Genomic DNA, 20503 nt, shown 5'->3' on the forward strand with positions numbered 1-20503 from the left:
ATTCTAGGGGAGATTCTACAAAGCCATGGACCTAAGTTGTCAAGAAGTTTGTGCTGTGTTTACATGCAATGTACTGGGTCCTCTTGTCCAATTGCAATTATCATTGATTGGAAATGTTTATGTTGGACTACCTGGAGGCCATTTTCAGCCATTGATGGACTTGACGTTCTCAGTCAACGACGGCATGTTTATGGATGACATTGTATCATGTCGCCGGGCAACAATTGTTCTGGATAATGATTTTCCAGCCACATCGTCCAACATGAATGCAATTGAACATTTGTAGGACATAATCGGGAGTTCAATTCGTGTTCAAAATTCTGGAACGGCAACGCTTTCTTAATTATGAGCGGCTACAGAGGCAGCAAGGCTCAATATTTCTGCAGGGGACTTTCAACGACTTGTTGAGTCCATGTCACGTCGACATGCTGCACTAAGCCGGGAAAAAGAAGGTCCGACACGATATTGGAAGGTATCCCTCGCCTTTTCTCACCCCGGTGTATGTTTACCGATACCTTCTGTGTCGTTGTGATAGAACTAAATCTCGTATTGCAACCTGGTCTCGAGTTAGTGTAGATCCTTTTTCGGTGACTGAGGACAGTGTAATGAACAACATTACATCAGTTTTTAATTAATGTGTAAACTAGTAATTATTGCTCTTATGTGTTGTAAGTTTTTAGGTTGGTTAGAACCTCCAAGTACATGTGGCAAGGGCAAGTCATTAATGCTTATTTTCGACCAGGCAGCATGTCAAGTGCTGAAATATCGACGCATGGAGGCCAAACGTTAGTTAATACTGCAGGTACAGTCTACTTAGTGGTGCAGTTCCTCCTTGCATGGAACCACTTGTGATGTGTTCGTGGAAAGACTGTTTGACGCAGAGAAAAAACATGTAAGGTACTGACGCTTGTACATATTATGGTACACATAAAAATTATCTGCACCTCTACCCGCAGCACCCTGTTTTGTTCAACTTTGGTACGACCTCATCATGACGTTTCAGGTTCAGTCATGTCGAATCAATGCTTCTACGCCTACTGTCATTACGTTGCTCAGTTTTTTGTGTGTTCTACTCAAGTAATACCCCATGTTTTTCCTTAATCACGTTGTGTTTACTACATTTAAATGGGTGAGTCTGTTTTCGTTTTAAGGCACAACCTATTATTATCAGGCCGTGATAGGTTTGCAATGAATAAGTAAACCCAATTGTTGGAAACAGATACCTTAAATAGTACACTTTTGGACAAAATCTACAGCCAGGTAACATTCAGTACCAAGTTACTCCAGCCCGTGCAATGTAACACGCTGTGATCCTTCTTGGCAAGCTGTACACAAGGTGCTGTTCACATCTGTTCCAGTTTTCGATGACAGCCAACCTGAGGTCATCCACTGTGTGAGAAGTGTACCTGCGACAATGCATTGCAAGTTACAACTTGTGTCAAGCATCCTCAATTGTGTTCACGTCACGAGATACCTTGGCCCGTCCCATTCCATTGATTCCTTCTTCCTGCAGGAAGGTGTTCACAAGATGGACGCAATATGCTTGTGCGTTATCGTCTTGAAAGATGAAATCTTCGCCGGAATGTTGACTGCAGGGCTGGGTATTAGACTGGATGATCTTCCCGCAAAACTGTATAACCATCAACAGCGACAAGAGACATATGACATCGTTGTGTGATACTGGCCGGACCATGGCTGACTTTATGTGCATTATCCGTTCTAATTTAGTCTGAAATGTGCACTGACTGCGTTTCAAGTCCTCCTACGACGATCATCAGCGGCCTGGAAAATCCTAAACTCATTAGTGGATATAGCGCAATGGCACTGATCTGGCTTCGATTGAATGTGTTCCCTTGCCCACATCCTTCGTTCATCACGCTGCTGGACGGTATATACTGTTGTCGGTAGTAGACTCATGGAGACCAAATTGACCGTTTCGAGACGATTGCATCCTGTCTGGGTCTACATAGCTGACACAATTGCTATAGTCTTCTTGCAGTACCTGTGAACCGTAATTTGCAGGTAGCAGTCATCAGCAGGTGTTGTTGATCGTGGAGGACCACAAAGAGATATATCTTGTCATAGGCCTATTGAATGCACCATATTCAGTGACTTGTCCTCAAACTGGATGCTTGTTATTAATTTGATGTGAGTTGCATCGAAGGGCATATCCATATACTAATATATACAGTTTTTATTTAGCTGATTGTCTTGATGTTGGTTTATTTGTCTTCTTTAGAGGCATGATAACGCGCACGGACTGGGCTGGTGTGTAGAAAATTGACTGATGAAAGAAATGGAAACCAGGTAACTCTCAGATTACCAAATGAAGTACATGAATTTTTAACCGAGTGTATTCTTAAACTCTTCACACATTGTAAAGACACAATATGAAGTAACAATTCGGACTATATGTCTGCTTCCTGCAGTCTCACACAGAGACTTGACCACCATTCACCGCGTCTTCCCGCCAAATCCGAACGCACCTAACAAGAACAGAGATACTATACAAATCAAGGTGTTTACATATTTGTCAGAGATAATCGTTGGTACACATATTTGTCAGTGATAATCGTTGGGACATCTTTAGCAAAATTTTTTGAACTGAATTTACAAAATTTTGTGTTGAATCTGCAACATACTTCTAATGATATGCAATACAAACATTTAAGCATAAAATAATTAATTATTATGAGCATAGTTTTTATGTGAACTTTTTGTTTTGTAAATGAAGATACCGATACTCGTTCCTATCGTAGAATTCCGAATGTTTCATGTGCTTGAAGACATTACAATCTTCAATGATTTGCGTCTCACGATAGCGATGAAATACTTGCAGTGTGTCGTCACGCGGGAAACTCTCCTTGCTAACATCCCTTGTCACGGCAAAATAACAATGTACGAACAATCTGTGCCTATGATTATTCGAGGAATGTTAAGAGACTGAATAGTGTACGCAAGTTTATTGCCATGAAATATTCTGTTCTGCACTCAGTTAGACTGACTACAGTAACCCTTTACAAAACACATTGCAAGACAGTAAACAAATTTTAATTTCCCGCTAAAAATGTAAAATGAAACATTAATATTTCAGCTATGTTTTAAATTATCTCAGGGTAACATTCGTGGGTTTTAATTATAGCTTTGAGACACAGAGTTTTGGCTGGTGGACTTTTACTTTCATCAAATAGAGCATTTAATTTCGAGGTTGTGACTGGTCTGTGGTATTTGTCGGCCATTGTCTGACAGTTATGTTGTGCACCCATAGAAACTCAGCCTTCAGGAGTGTGTATGACAGCGACTTTGTTGAGCTGGATCTGGCATCTGCTGGCAATAATTCCAACTGAGTGGCATAGTGTGCATCCATGACCTAAGTCTTCAACAACCTCTCAACAGGCTTTGATATGTGCCTCACCATATGTAGTTGCAAAATATTCCAGTCTGTCTGTCTCTTTTCAACATTACGAGAAGTCTGCCCGCTATACATATAAATTAAGCAAAAATCTGGAAGTTCATTTGAGTGTAGTGGAAATGCCACAGGGGCATGGCTAAACTGTGTCACCGTGTGGCTGTGGAAGCTAAGCAGTATGGTAACACTCTTGACTGTGTTAAAATTATAGGTTCAAATATTCACTACAAACACAAAAATCACTTCCAGAAGAGCGACAGAAAATTTGAAGAAACCATTGAAATAATACTAAGGTGATGAGTTAAATAAAATTACTTTCGTATTCGTATAACAACTGTTATGGAAAATTATTAACATTTATGTGTAAAACAGTTTATAATAACACTAACAAAAGCTACAAGCATGCTAAAAATTGGTACGATACACCATCTGACAGGGCTTTAAGTTATCTGGAAGATGAGTATATTCATTATAGAACAGAACAGACACATGAACTGTTATCAATAAATTATTTAATAAGTATTAAATGAGTGCTAAAACGAAGAGTTTTTCACAGCTACACGATAGATCAACATGACAGATTGCTACTATTACTCCAATTCATTTATAGTTGATTAATAAGAAAAGTGAGTGTTTTTTCCGTCATCTGTTTGAGCAATGTAGTGAGGAACCGCCAGACTGAATAAAGTTGTGTATTTGACTAGTGCTTGCCATTACCCGTTTGTTGTGATCTGCAAAATATAATTAAATTGTTTATTCTACAATGTTTAACATATATTGAGATAACAAACCTCTGCAAACTGTTAAAATGTATATAATGTGTATCTGAAATACTTAAAATTATTATCACTTATGTACAGTGGAAAGTTAGTCTAACTTCCAGATACTCACTTGAGCCCAGTAATTGGTCACGCGGCGGAAATTATGAAGGGGAAAGTAGGGCAAATTTCATGCTCTTCTGAAGTTCGTAGCTGGTTGGGTCACGTTCTTGGCTTTGGTAAGTTTTTTGTTGAATATAGTCTTGAATTAGCATATTGGGCATTAGGGCTTATTCAGTTTAGTTGATTTGGTCCATCCCACAAAGCCTTTGGCTTACAATAATCATTGCCTGCAAATACCTGCTTGCTCTGTTAGGTCAATTCTTTCATATTTCTTTTGTTTCTCTGTTTATAATGTTGGTCTGTGTAAGGACCCTCTGAAAATATCTTGTGCTTAATCTGAATAAACTGATAGTGAACTTTAATACCGTAATTAGCATTCATTAATAGCCTGATAAGTCATTTATTATTTCCCTTATTTAAATATCTCATGTGGTCGATCGTAGCACATCAGTAGTCGACCACTGCACAGATGCTGCATGGCCAGGCAGCACCATCAGGCACCAACCAGGAAGAAGAAATAAACCACGCTTCCAGAGAGATTCCAGGCGCCATTACCGCGCGCAATGCTCTTCAGATACGGCCGCAAAGAACAAGCGTGGCAGTTGTATTAGTTTCGCAGATCTGTCATGATTTCTGACTAGAGGTTCTACTGCCACCTCTAGAGGACAGAGTAATTGTATCGTCGCTCAGTCGAGACTTGTGACAGTTATTAATGTACAGCGTGTCGAGTACCATCAAAGGACATGTGTTGTCGTAGCTGCAGTAGTCATTCAGAGTTCATTAACTGCAGCTTGTACTTTCATGCGGCTCAATGTATTCAGCTGCCTCTTGTGTATTTTGACAGCAAGTTATTCAATTGAATAATTAATTCCATTCGTATTCCCACAGCCACAGAAGTGAATAGGTAAACATAATTGCAGTTTATACATCAAATAAAGTGTTGTCGTTTGAGTGTTCGTTTAATTGATTGTTTCAGTTGTGCACTTGTGAGTTCAAAAGCAGAACACAACATATCATATTCATTTATGTACTCTTATATATCACTGATAGTTCTTTAGGCTAGTCAGTTGATTAATGTAACTGATGTTTCTTTAAGGGCGCAACGCAACAGAACACACCCAAATCCGTATGTTAGTAAATGAACCATAAGCAGAGTCAAGATTGTCCACTGGACATTTGGTTGTTACGTAGCAGCTAACTGATTTCAACAGACGATCCATTTCACAATAATTATCTATACCTTAAAACCGCAAGTTGCATTCTTGTGTTCCATCAAATTTGGTCTGGACATGTCCTTAAATTTCATTGGCCACCTCACATCTCTCTTCTCGCCTGTTACATTTGTTGTTGTTGCGGCGTACAGTCAGGCGCCGGCACTCCAGTCGGGAACAATAGAGCAGAGAGTGCTGTGACAAGACGTCAGCAATTGCACGCTTTCCGACCCCTCTCCAGGAAGACAACGCGACAGCAACGGCCTCTATGTGAAGAGGACATAAGCGCCACGCTCGACTGGTCGCGGTCCAGTCGAACAGCAGCCTCAAGTCTAGTGACTTGCATAGAAGCGTCAAAGCTCATTTAGTTCGCTTGAACCCTCTTTGCATCAGACTTTGGAATTGTTACACTGGAGAAGATTGATTATTTTGCCTGTCTCCCTATGTTTGCGACACATCTATGTAATTCTCAAAGTTAAGTATATCATTTACTTTCCGTAATAAAGCAAGTTTAATACGATTTGCTTGAACTGATGTCTAGCGATCCGAGAAAGCCGGTTTCCCAGACGCCCCATCTTTCACGACTAGGCACGATTTAGCAGTTGCTATTGCGGAAAGCACTCCTTACCTTCGATAACGGAGTACGCTCTAGACAAGGATGTTCGTTACTTCAAGCGTTTCACTCCTGACTATTGTCTCGTTTACTAAGATCCCTCGAAATATACCCGAGTCTGTGTCCTGTCAAGTCGTAAGTCATACGCGATCCTGACATGTACACTTGCGTCTCCAAATTATCATTGACCTACATGTCAATACAGTCCTTTTCTTATTTTAATTTGTTGGTTTTCGGTACGTGTCCATACAGCCATTTCAATAGCTGAATGTTAATTAGGCCGATACAAACGTAAGGACAACGCAACACTTAGTCCCCGAGCGGAGAAAATCTCCGACCGGCCGGGAATGGAACCCGGGCTCATTCGGTGGCAACCTGCCGCGCTGGCCGTGCAACTATCAAGGCCGGCAAGACAATTCTTGAATGGGTCAGTCAGACCCGGACCTAAAGCAGCTAGTTTTCCAGAAGATGGTTTCTTTGGGTCTCGTGGGCTTTTGTGGGCCGTCGCTACAGACACAAGCATAAGGAAGGCTACTGAGCTAACTTTCTCACCAGGTTCCATTTATTTATGTCAGTCATTTAGACCCTGCAACACAACAGCGTACCTGCTGGTTTGTAATATATAGTAAGACAATGGCACACAGTTTTGTGATAAACAATGATACGCCTCCACCTCATTTTTTTTTCTGATTTCGACACAATTTCTCAGAGAGACATTTCTTACTCCCTTGAGATTCAGGGCTTATGAAGAGATTTTAGCAACCAAGTCGTCATCCAGACATTAGATACGTTAGACCGTATCCAGTATCTTCCAGTTAAATTTGTTCGCGACATAGAAGGAGTTGAATAATAAGAGATATGACTGTGATATATTTTAACAGACATTGCAGTCAGTAAATATCTAGCGATTTCTTCTGTCTAGATCGCAACTACATTTTGAGGGATATAAACTGGTTTACATTGATAAAGAAAATTTTCTTCTCGAAACAATTGATAAGAGCTTATCTTGTGAAAAACTACACTCTCAAATAAAACGTAAGCCAATTGTGTCCCTGTAAGTCTTTACGACGAACGGTGAATACAGAACAGGCGTGTGCACCCAGCGGCCAATGACCGTCCCTTTGTCTGCTCCAGCCGTAATACATTTGACGTCCGATGTGTTTCCACAGTCAGGCACACAGTTTGATAGAGCGCCGTACGCAAGCACGAGGCGGTCAATTAATGGTCGAAGTTACTGCAAATACTGACGCCATGGAAGGTCGCAGCAAATCATATATGACAGCAATGGTGTTCAATGTCACGTCAGTACATCTGATATAGGTGTCTGCGGTTTTCCTAATCAACTGCAAATAAATTCGAACAGATCCCTCCAAAACACATGGGGACTGTTCGTGTACTTTGTCTTTGTGACTTTTATATAGAAACGCCGACTTCTGATGCTCCTACATAATAATCGTATAATTTTTTGAGTGTGTTGGGTTACGAACACACAACTACATTCATGACGCAACGTAATAGAATAACATTTGATACCAACCAAATCAGCTTCTCCTCTACCTGTATCCAGACTAGAGGTGTAAAAAACAGTAGTTTATATTCCAGTACACATTACGGTTTATAACTTTATTCGTCCAACGTTGTACACAGGAGCATAAACATTCATGCATCTTGGTACAGTTCGATGTGGGCACCGTTCGTAGCTCGACAGATATTGAAACGGTGCTCCACTTCTCTCTTCATGTTCATAAGCATGACAGGCGTTATGGTCTTCATTGTGGCGTAAATCAGTTGTCTCAGATCTGCCACATCTCGAACCTTTCTTCTGTGAACAATGTCCTTGACAAATCCGCCGTGTACGGAAATCCAGTGGAGTGAGACTGGGAGACAGATGGTGGCGGCTAGTTCCTTAATGGATTTACGTTGGCTTCCAGCGAAGTCTTCGAGCACGCGTTCCGCAGCCTCTTAATTCACCAGCGCTTTAGAATGTTTTCCAGCATATAAAATCAAACTTCCTCTTTGTCGAGGAATTCTGTCCCATAGACAAATGGATTTTTGCAAGCGAGGACCCACGTTCCATTCTCTTCTTGCACGGCGTCGAACACGAGTCACAGATTTTAACTCTGCTAACCATAGCATACACTGCACCTTTTGTTGTGTCGTACACGTGTTGACTGTCAGGAGAACGTCTGCGTACTGTACAGTAAACATTTATGCGCATGCAGCATACGACTCAGCGCTGTTCATGAAATGGTGAGCATCACATCTTGGAGAGTGTCTGTATCGATTGCGTATTTACCCAACAACATAAAATTTCGAGTTCTTTCATTATAAACATTTGTTTGCCTGTACCTCTACTCTGTGGTGATTTCGTATACATCCACACTTTGAAAATACTTTCCTTGAACCATCTTTTGGTTTTTCTTCCAGTTACATTCGCGTTTGGAGTGCTGGAACGATGACTGCTTAGTTGCTTCTGAGCGCCTTGAAATTAGTCAAATCTTGTCTTCGCAGCTTTCGACAGTGGTACATAGAGGGCTGTAGAATATTCCAAGATTCCACACTAAATTCTGGACACTGAAACTTTATGCGTAAGCGTTCACTGGACAGGTGATGTCGGTCAGACCAGATTCTTCAGCTTTTCCGTAACGCACTCCCATGAGCGAAACAAGTAGAGAACACACACCCTGGTGTAAGTTCAAACTAGTTAGCAGGTATTTTTAAATGGAAATCTAATGAATGTTTGTTTTGTATTGGCAAAATTGCGAGTAAACAAAGTAGTACCTGTAGCATCTAAAAATGTAGCAGTAAAAGGTAGAATTAAAAAGGCAGAACTAAAAAGGATCCAGTTACGGTATTGTGCACGAGCTTCGCACTGCCACTAGATTACTACAGATGTGTTTGCTACGCTGTTAGGGTTCACGGCAAATTATTACTTATACTTAGTTTTTCATCAACTACATCATATGACCCAGTTTTGGACAGATATTCATGATGTAACGCGTTTAACTGCACGGGTGCACATATTTTGGTATGTGGTACCGTAACATGTGTCCATAGTTATTTTTTCTCTGTGCCCAGCAGTCTCCCCACAAACACATCACATTCTGCACTACTGCAGAAACACTTGGTTCTTCCATTTCACAGAATTTTTCTAACACTAGAGACGCTTTGCGAGCAACACGCTGTAGTTAGATGCGAACGTAAAGGAATGCAACTGCCATCCTCATTGGCCGCAACTAGGAGCTGTGGTTGCCGTTACGGCAAACGGTATTCACGGGAGAGGGGACGATAATGGGCGGAGATCGATTTCAGGTAATACAAGAAGCGACCGTTGTACGAACATTTGGAACTCCAACTGCAAACCACAAACGGAATGAATATTTGAAAAATTTAATAACTGAATATATCTTTATAATTTCGCACACCTAACACTGTTTGTGATATTATTTGAAATAAAATTGAAAAATGCTGTCGATTTTGAAAAAAAAGGCACTCGAGCAGGATTCGAACACGGTACCTCCACCGCGGTAACCATGAACCTTTTCCGCTGCGCTACACTGACTTGCCCGAAATACATCTAATGTTACGGGTATACAAAGGGCGCAATGAACTTCAAAATCGATTTTCTCAAAAACCAAGGCCCGTCGCTAAAAAACTGGATAGCCAGGTAGGTAGTCAGGGTAAGTTCCTCTGCAACATATCCGTGATTTACAGTATGGAAGGTCCCCTTGTAGTGGACTACGCCTGTCAGTATAAGCTAATCGTTTTACGCCCCTGCATCAATACTTCAACACATGGCCGCGCGGAATGGCCCTGACACGGATTGGACGGCCCCGCCGGTCGGTGATTCGAGTCCTCCTTCGGATATGGGTGTGTGTGTGTGTGTTGTTCTTAGCATAAGTTAGTTTAAGTAGAGTGTAAGCACTATGGGACTTAACTTCTGAGGTCATCAGTCCCATAGAACTTAGAACTACTTAAACCTAACTAACCTAAGGACATCACACATATCCATGCCCGAGGCAGGATTCGAACCTGCGACCATAGCGGTCGCGCGGTTCCAGACTGTAGTGCCTAGAACCGCTCGGTCGCTCCGGCCGGCAGTGTGTAAGTGCCCATAGTTATTTTTTCTCTGTGTCTAACAGTCTCCCCACAAACACATCACATAATTGACTACCTGGTATTTTCTGCAAGGTCGTAACTGCACCAGTAAGTGGACTACGCCTATCAGTATAGACTATTACAGTATTACATCCATAGATGAATGCTTCAACATCTGGCCGCGCGGAGTGGCCCTGACGCGGATTGCACGGCCCGATCGTTGACCGCAGCAGTTTGGTCCCTAGGAATCCGCACACATTTGAATATTTCAACACCTGACCTGCTACCCCAGGAAAATCTTCATTAGTGACTTGCTTTTGCCATATGTACATGGCGATACTAACCAAAATAAAACGTACTACTTCTAACAGCTATAAAAATTAGTCTGAAAATGAAGTAAATACTAGTGTAATGTTGTTCAGTACACCGTCCTCCGTCACAAATAGAAATACATGCACTTACATGCTTTACACTCTGGATACTGACGCATACATGCTGCACGTAGCTGAAAATCAAAGTAGTTACAGGAAAAAATATTTTTCTGCAGATAAACTGGCGAATCATTACATAAACTTTATGATTCACGGCCTGGCCTAGCGTTATATGTTTTCATTTCGCCGTTGGGCGGCAATTCATGTGAGATAAAATTTTGTGAAATTTGCATAATTTTATGAGCGCCACAGGTTTAGAGAGTGTTTGCATTCGGGTGTGAACAGCGCTTTGTGAGTGGGTTCCGCTACATTAACTTTTGATCGTTATTCACCGCGAAAGTATATGTGGTGCGTCGCAATGTGGCAAATGACGACAGTAAAAATGTTTTATAATATTTCGCTATCCTTAATGAATGCAGCGAAAGAAATATAAATACCCGCTCATAAAATATATCACCACATTAAAAAAACTGATAGCGGTCGTCGAAGTTACTTTATAACCAAGTCATTAAGTATCAAATTTCGTTGCCAACGTTGCTAGAAAATAACACCTCTTTTAATATTGTACATATCTCTGGACACATCTACCATAAGGTCGTTATGAATGATTTTAATTGTCGAAGGATGTGTAAGGACCGTTACGCCCAGGTACATGTGCATATAGGCTACAGGGTGAACAGGGAGTCCGCCGACAAATTGTCAGAGGTTGTAATGGGATACCTAACGACTCACGGTCTCCGGCGACTCGTTGCAGAGTCACTGCACTTCTTTTGGTTTCTTCCCCCCCCCCCCCCCTCCCCCAATTAACTTTGTGTCTGTGTTGCGCTGAAAACAGTACAAACAGTTAAGTGTCGACGGTATACACTGTCTTGTTTCCGACCGCTCACCATAACCGCAGTTGACAACATTAATGCCTTGAGTTAGCACTCAGTACTGCTCGCTTCTGTCTAGGATTTTGTTGTCCTGCTCTGTTAGTTGTGCATCAACAGTGATACACGTCAGTACTATGGATAGGTTTACTGATCGAGAGTTGGCTGATACGCTCCGCTTGTATGGGTTCACTGAATGCAGTCGAAAAGCGACGCAATGACGCCGTAACTGTTCTCGCAGATGGGGCAACGGCAGCGTAGTACTTTAACGTTCCATGCTTGAAGCATTACTGCGTGTTATATATAGCAGTTCTGGTGATTGCATATTACAGGATTTTCCACTGTTGTGTAGATATTTTGACAGAATAAAGAGCGATTGCGGTGCTACAACGCAAATACACTCTAAGAAAAAAGAAAGTAAAGCGGAACCTATCGAGAAGGAATTATCCGAATGGTACAGATGTAAGTAGATGTGATGTATATGACAAACAAATGATTAAAATTTCAAACATAATTGGATGATTTTGTCAAGAGAAAGAGCTTCACAAATTGAGCAAGTCAATAACGCGTTGGTCTACCTCTGACCCTTATGCAAACATTTATTCAGCTTGGCATTAAATTACACAGTTGGTGGAGTTCGTCGTGAGGGATATCGCTCCAATTTCTCTCCAATTGACGCGTTACATCGACAAAATCCCTGGCTGGTTGGGGGCCACTCCAAAAGTTCTCAGTTGGGGAGAGATCTGGCGACCTTCCTCGCCAAGATAAGCACTCAAAACTCTCGCCGTGTGCGGGCGGGCATTATCTTGCTGAAATGTAAGCCCGGGACGGCATGCCATGATGGGCAACAAAACAGGTTGTAAAATACGGTCAACGTACCGCTGTGCTTTCAGGGTGCAGCGGATAACGACAAAAGAGGTTGTCCTAGGGTGTGATTTACTGGTAATGATGAATAAAGTTGAAGCACTTTGCATGGCTAATGCAAGGGGCCGCAGAAGTGGGCCAGTATGGGTCGCCGAGGTGAAGTTACATCAGAGACTAGTTGCTGATATGAAGAGTGCCACCCCACATTCTAGAGACTGTTTCCACGCCCCACCGTCAAACAGAAGTACCAGAGGCGCAGTGGCATTGACGCACAGGAAGGCAGAGCCGTTACGGCTTGGATGGCTTGATTGCTTGATGTCCAAGCAATCGTTGTGTTATGGCTCACATGACAGAAGCCAGTGCTTAGCAAAACAAGACTGGGCCTACGTCATATAAATATTCCTCATTTCTTGTCAAACGCTGCCTTGGCCAGCAAGGTCTCCAGACCACTACCAAATTGAGAACGTTTGGAGCATTATCGGCAGGATCCTCCAACCAGATCGGGATTTTGATGATCTAATGCGCCAGTTGGACAGAATGTGGCGCTATGTCCCTCGGGAGGACATCCAAAAATCTATCAATCAAAGCAAAGCCGAATAACTGCCTCATAAGCGCTAGAGGTGGACCAACGCGTAACTGACTTGCTCAGTTTGTGAAGCTCTTTCTCTTAACTAAATCATCCAGTTTTTCAGAAATTCTAGTCATTTGTTTGTCTGTACATGTACAGCACATTTACCTATTTCCGCCCCATTCGGATAATTCCTCAGTCGTGCGTCGCTTCTATTTTGTCTTAAAGTGTAAATCGCAGTCACAGCATTAGTCTGTGAGACGCCAGAGACCGTGGCCCCCTTATACCAAAACACTGAGAAGGCATCCCTGAAGAACATCTGAAAATTCGTCAATAGAGTTCTGGTTCACCCTTACACTTCGCAAACGACAGCACAGTACCTGGAGTAGGGTTCATCCCACCAATATTAGACATTTTCTCCGTTACTCCAATACTGTACCGAGTGAGGGGAAACATGGCTGTCTAAATATCTCTGTATGCGCCCTAATATTTCACATGTTGTTTTCATGATTAGTACCATAGAGATCGGACTGAAGCACAGACTCCGTCGAATGCCGGTTCTCTAAATTTATACAACAGGCTCCCTCGACGTTCCCTTTGTTCCGAAGATACTCGTTTATATGCCCCAATCATTTCTGTTACATTTCTGTTTGTATCGGCTGTACTGACCTGTTATGGTCCTCACAACGAATACATAACTTTGAAGCTCTGAGTCTGTTGCAGCACTGTCTGAACCGTAATTCACAAAATACAGGGTCCAGTCACATGTGACCACCGCATACGTTAGACATCAACGTGCAATAACCACTCATACACGGCAGGTGGCATGACTAGCAGTGGAGAGTATGGAAAGCGTTTCGGGGTGACAGAAAACAGTGCAGCCGTTCTTATAAAACGGAATCTGAGAGACTTACCTGACGACCAAAGGGCATGATCATTGGCTTTTGGGCCAAGGGTGGAGGCATTTCCTAGTCCGCAGCTCGTGGTGTAGTGGTTAACGTTGCTGCCTCTGGATCACGGGGCCCCGGGTTTGATTCCCGGGAGGATCGGGGATTTTCTCCGCCCGGGGACTGGGTGTTTGTACTGTCCTGATCATTCAGTCATCATTCGGGAAATGGCGAGATTGGACAGCGTAAGGATTGGGAATTTGTACGGGCGCTGATAAGCACGTCGTTGAGCGCCTCACAAACCAAAAGTCACCATCAAGCATTTCCTAAACGGCTAAATCTGTAAAATGTATGTATGCCGCAGTGGTTAAACTATGCTGTGAATGACAATATGGCGCTATCCAAAACCGGCACTGAGGCAACTGTGATGAACCACAGGGCATAGATGGCAAGGTTGAACGACTGCTTTGGCAATGTGTACAGGTGAACAGGTGTGCAGCCGTTGAGCAACTGACCGCCCTGATGAACCACGGAGATACCAGCAGTGTCTTCTCAACCACCAGTCAGAGAACGTTGCTGCGTATGGGCCTCCACAGCATTCGCCTTGTTCACGCACCCTTACTGTCTGCTGTTCATCGGCGACGAAGGGTGAAATTTGCACTCCAGTAACACAACTGTACGTCCACTGAGTGACGACATATGGCTTATTCAGATGGATCACGTTTTATGGCTGTTGGTGTGTACTACCCTGAAAAATCGTCGGAAGTTGCAGGCCATAGAGGAATAGTTATGATCTGGCATTTCCTGGGTGATCTCGTTATTCTGGAAGGCACAGTGGATGAGCACACGTATGCTTCTATCCGTGGGGACCATGTCGTCCACTACATGCAGGTTGTTTTTTCCTCGTCACAATATCATCTACCAGAAGGGCAATGCGTAATGCCACTCAGCTCGTAGTGTACGTCCGTGGTTCAAAGAACACCAGGTTCAGTTTACCGTTCTCCCCTCGCCATTAAACTCTCCAGATTTAAACACAATCGAGAATCTGTGGGACAACCTTGACCAGGCTGTTCACGCCATGGATCCTCAGCTGCAGCTGGCCACGGCACTGGAGTCTGCATGGCCCCACATCCCTATCGGTACCTTTCAGAACCTCACTGATTCTCTTCCTGCACCTCTGCGATGCAAAAGGTTATTCGGGCTTTTGACGGGTGGTCGCATTAATGTGAATGGACCATACAGCAGTTTTGGATATAGTTTGAAGAGTAGTAGCGTTTAGATCTGTTCGTTGCAACCTCATTGAGACCCTTCCGGTATTTGACCATGGAACTCAGTGAGAGGCGTCTTAACAAGACATGCGGTCAGGTATATTAGCACGCAAAGAGTGGAGTCGAAGGCGGCGTCCTGTGGTGGCGTCTGTAGCGCCACCCATAAGAATAGGAATACGTGACTCGCGCTGGTGCCAGCTGGCGGACCATCTATGAGTTGCGTTTTCAGCTGAGATATGAGCGTCCCGGAGCTCGCTGTGTGTGGTCGTCTAGATATTATCGATATGACAGAGTGATAAGTGCAACTTCCTTTCGGAAGTACCTAAATAACATTTCCCTTTATGCAGTTCACTCCTGCTACCATGATAATTTCAAAGAGTGTGATCCAGTCAACAACATCAAAATATTTCTCTGAGTCTATAATCGTTATAAACTGATGATTGCCTTTCTTCAGTCTACCTTGTGAGTAGAGTTGTAAAACTTCAGTAAGGTACCGTAGACTGTCATAAGCAGACGTAGACTATGGCAGTTTTGGTAGTAGGCTTGGTCAGTTAAGGCCAACGCCCTTGCCGCAGTGGTAACACCGGTTCCCCTCAGATCACCGAAGTTAAGCGCTGTTGGGCTAGGCTAGCACTTGGATGAGTGACCATCCGATTTGCCGAGCGCTGTTGGCAAGTGGTGTGCACTCAGCCCTTGTGAAGCAAACTGAAGAGCTACTTGATTGAGAAGTAGCGGCTCCAGTCTCGTGAACTTACATACGGCTAGGAAAGCGTTGTACTGACCACATGCCTCTCCATATTCACATCCAGTGACGCCTTTGGGCTGAGGATGACACAGTGGCCAGTCGATACCGTTGGGCCTCCCAAAGCCTGTTCAGACGAAGTTTAGTTTAGTTTTTTTGGTCAGTTAAGACTGTAATCGCATTACCTGTACGATAGGTGGGTTGCATACCTAACAGGCGTTACCTCATTTCAATTCCTTTATTTGCATATGCAATCAGTCTCTCAGTAATCAGAAGTGGCGAACCGTCTAGAAACTGAGGATATATACAGCGCCACATAACCCAGTAGGTTTTTGTACTATGTAGTTATCCCCCTGTCTGTTACTTCAAAATAAACAGTATGTGTAGCAAAACTGATTGTCAATATTAAATTCAGATTTTATTCCAAAACAGTGGGACGTTGTAGTAAAAGTAAAAAAAAGGCAATAGCGATTTATGATATAGCGCTACAAAAAGCAATTTCCTCAACAAAAAACGAAAACAAAAAGAATATTAAATAACTCATAGCAAAAACATATCAAACGTTTCTTTGGCACTTCAGAGAGCTTATGTAAAACATGTTTCTGTTACTGATAAATATCTTTCGCACATATTGGTAATAACAAGATGCTCTTATCTTGATTATGGTGATCTACATTCTATTAAGTACAAAATAACAAGAACAGTTAAATAGATTTCTTTATTTTTTTGCATGTTATTTGTACTTGCATCGCCGGCCGGAATAGCCGAGCGGTTCTAAGCGCTACAGTCTGGAACCGCGCGACCGCTACGGTCGCAGGTTCGAATCCTGCCTCGGGCATGGATGTTTGTGAAGTCCTTAGGTTAGTTAGGTTTAAGTAGTTCTAAGTTCTAGGGGACTGATGACCTCAGCAGTTAAGTCCCTTAGTACTCAGAGCCATTTGAACCATTTGTGCTTGCATCAAAAGTAATTGGTTTGGTTACAGTTACGTGATAAACTAATTTTTATTATTTATAAAATGTAATTTGTATTTTATAAGGATATAAAACACGCAATGGACTAACACTGAGTGATGTACGATTCTAATATGTGCAAAAGAAACAAAATAACAAAGAAAAGTCGTCGTCTCCCAGTTCCGCTCTTTCACATTCTTTTATGTTTTTTGGCTTACTTGCGCTACCAAACTACCGGTAATACTATCATTTATTACGATATTTTTGTACTGTGCCTAAACTATGGAATCGTAGTTTTGGTACAGTGCAATTCTTCTGCTGAGATAAGTCTGCACGGTGTTGTGCGTTCGTACGTTTTTCCGGAACCCAAACTGGTCTTGTTAAGGATGGGCTTCTACAGATTTTTCTATCCTTCTATAAGATATTCGTGTCAGTATTTTTCAAGAAGAAACTGAAAGGGATCAGCTTCTACAGTCACCGTGCTACGTGGATGGTTGTTTGTCTACGAATGACCGGCTGTGGCGCTATTAATCAAATGGTACGAAAAACATGCGCAGCGCCGGAAGTGAGCGTGTCGGTGTTGGGGGCAGAGGTTCGCACGTGGCCAGTGCAGGGGAGGAGAGGACACGGCGGGCGTAGCGTCCGCCCCGGGGATCGATAATCGCCGCCCCCGCAGTCGAGTCCGGCCCAGCGCAGTCGACGCGGCTGACGGCAGTCGCCGGGCGACACTTTGTCAGCGGCGCAGTTCTGTGGCCGCTGCTGCGGCCGCCGTGTTCCGCTGATGGGCGGCTGTCAGCAGTGCTGGGCCGGTGGCCAGTGTCGCGGTCACCGTTTATCACACTGGGCGGCGCGCTGATTTCTAACAACACCCACCGACCATCGTTTAGGCCGTACACGATACGGACCGCGCATGACGTCATTATACACTAAAGGGGAAAAAAATCCCAGCAGTTAGAAATAATTAATGTAGAGAAATGAAATGTCAGGAATACAATTGTCTAGGCAGAATATTTAAGTGATTAATGTCGCAAGATCACAGGTTAATGAACGCGAGACAAAAGCCATCGCAAATGCGAAATGCTGGTACATTAATAACGGGTGTAACTGCCACAGTGTTGAATGTAGAAACAAGTTATTTACATACAGCTTTTACTTTTTAGCAGTTGACAGAGCTTGAAAAATACAGTTTAGAAATATAACGCCTATTAAAACTTGCGGTGAAATTTTTAGCAAACATGCCATGCTAACATTGCTTTTCAGTCACAGATTCATCAAGTAAAGATCGCGTTAAGGAGTCTTAGTTTCTATGAACAATTCACTTAGCAGCCGTTTTCCGGAAACGCTTCACTACAAACTATGTCAGTGGTTACATCTCTAGAATTCCGTTGCCAAGAACTCTCGAAAGCTTTTGGGAGGTAAACCATTTGAACCAATGAAGACAGTTTTCCTTCCTTACATTGATAGACTAAAAGAGTACGAAGAATACCTACATTCTACGTACTGTACTATTCATTGTCGAAAATCTTGATGCGTTTATGAAATGCTATGGATATTTACGATACTTTATTGCCAATATGTACGCTGTCAGAAAAAAATAGTAACGCATCCAAAGGAGGAGGGGCGGAGGTGGGGAGACAGGAACCGGAATGAAACGTAATCGTTTGGGGGTGTTTATGATGTTATTAGACTGATTACAAAACTGAATGAAATTTACAAAGAACTTGACAGTATGAACCCACTTCCTATAGGATGGATGCATGCACTGATTCACTTGACAAGGGTTTCATATAGCCGTTGTATTCTCTCCTGAAGCAATATCCCCCACAACTGCTGTAATTCGTCCTTAACATCGTGGATACTGGCTCTGGAAAGAAGTCGACGTACGAGCTGGTCCCATACATATTCTATCAGAGACAGATGTGGGATTGCCTCAACAAGTAGACAGTTCTTAGAGACACTTTCCATGTGTTCACGAGCATTGTCCTGTTGAAAAATGGCACCGAAAACAGACGCATCAGACGTAATACATCAGTACACAGGATTTCTATCACATACTGTTATGCCGTCATTGTTCACTTAGCCCTGTACCAGCCTTGACCTGAAATCATATCTGATGGACTCCCACACTATGACGTCAGGAGTAACACCGCTGCGCCTCTCAAAAACACTGAAAGAACGAGACCTCTTGCTCATGTCGACGCTATGCTCGCCGACTATGGTCATTCCCTAGCAGTCCGTGCTCACCGATCACGGCTTCACTCTAAACGCAGACGTTTATATTTACGATAGCCTACACACGGGACAGTAATCCTCTAGTTCGGCTGCTGTTTGTCTCCGACCTATGGAGCGGGATGACACAGAATGTTGCACGGAGTCCAACGCTTGTTCTTGGATGGCAGACGTCTATGTGAAGGGGGTTACAATGTGCCTGGTACACAGCACGACGATGTTCCCTTGTGGTGGTCAGATGTGACCAACTAGAACCTGGACGACATACTTGCCTGCCCACACGTTCCGATGCAGTCCGCCAAAGGGCCACTGTGATGTCCTAGCCCCCACAAATCTGGGTATCACACGTTTCGACTAACCAGCCGAATGGAGACCCCCACATTGAGGCCCCTTTCAAATTTTGTCAGGTACTGAACAGCGTGTCTGGGCTAGAAGTATACAAATACATTTATTTATATTTCAGTGCCTATTAAAGTTTATAAGTCCACTTGTCCAACACTGTGCACATGACCTCAAACATTTTTATGCATGTTGGTACAGTTCAGTAGGGACGACATTTGTTGCTCGACAGATATCGAAAACGTACTCCACTTCTCCCCACATATTCATATGCATGAAAGATGTTACGGCCTCTACTGCGGCGTCTCAAATCTGACAGGTCTTGACCCTTCTTCTGTGAGCAATGTCCTCGATTAACTCCCAAGTACTGAAATTCAGCGTAGTAAGATCGGAGACTGAGATGGTCAGGCAATGGGAACCCCTCCCCCCCCCCCCCCTTCCGATCCAAGGCTCAGGAAACGTCTCAGGGGGAAATAAATATTATAACATCCCCATGATGGTGGATTGGGGCATTATCCTGCTAGAAAACGACGTCGGGAGGCATCTGTGGAACTGCAAAATCCATCAACATGTCCAAATAGGTGTGCTCGGTCACTGGCGTGAATGTACCATGCGACTCAGCGCTATTCATCAAGTAATGAGGTGAGGATCTTCTCTTGGAGTGTCTCTATGGATTGTGCATTTACCCAACAACTAAAATGTCGAGTTCTTTCGTTATAAGAATTTGTCTGTGAACACCTCTAGTCCGGACACACTGTATATTCAAAAAAATGGTTCAAATGGCTCTGAGAACTATGGGACTTAACTTCTAAGATCATCAGTCCCCTAGAACTTAGAACTACTTAACCCTACTAACCTAAGGACATCACACACATCCATTCCCGAGGCAGGATTCGAACCTGCTACCGTAGAGGTCGCGCGGTTCCAGACTGTAGCGCCTAGAACCGCTCGGCCACCGCAGCCGGCACTGTACATTCAGCCTGGTTTGGTAACATTACTAAAGACGAACAACGCTGCTGCATCCTGGTGACAACACTAAGCATGTACACACCGGTGGAAGATGTGTACATATACGAATCTACGTATGACCATGTCTTCTGGATGCATCACTTTATCAGGCGGTGCACTTCGAAAACAGTGAGC

The 20503-nt window shown here is 43.3% G+C and overlaps 1 protein-coding gene and 1 pseudogene across 1 annotated transcript in view; one reads left to right on the forward strand and one right to left on the reverse strand.

The window, feature by feature from the left end:
- The window catches only part of LOC124794825 (spondin-2-like), a 619441-nt gene that overhangs the window by 183308 nt on the left and 415630 nt on the right, over window positions 1-20503 (reverse strand). The gene's annotated exons all lie outside the window — the stretch shown is intronic.
- On the forward strand, window positions 15656-15773 carry LOC124797083 (annotated as a pseudogene).

Source organism: Schistocerca piceifrons, chromosome 4, assembly GCF_021461385.2.
Source record: "Schistocerca piceifrons isolate TAMUIC-IGC-003096 chromosome 4, iqSchPice1.1, whole genome shotgun sequence".
NCBI classification, from domain to species: domain Eukaryota; kingdom Metazoa; phylum Arthropoda; class Insecta; order Orthoptera; family Acrididae; genus Schistocerca; species Schistocerca piceifrons.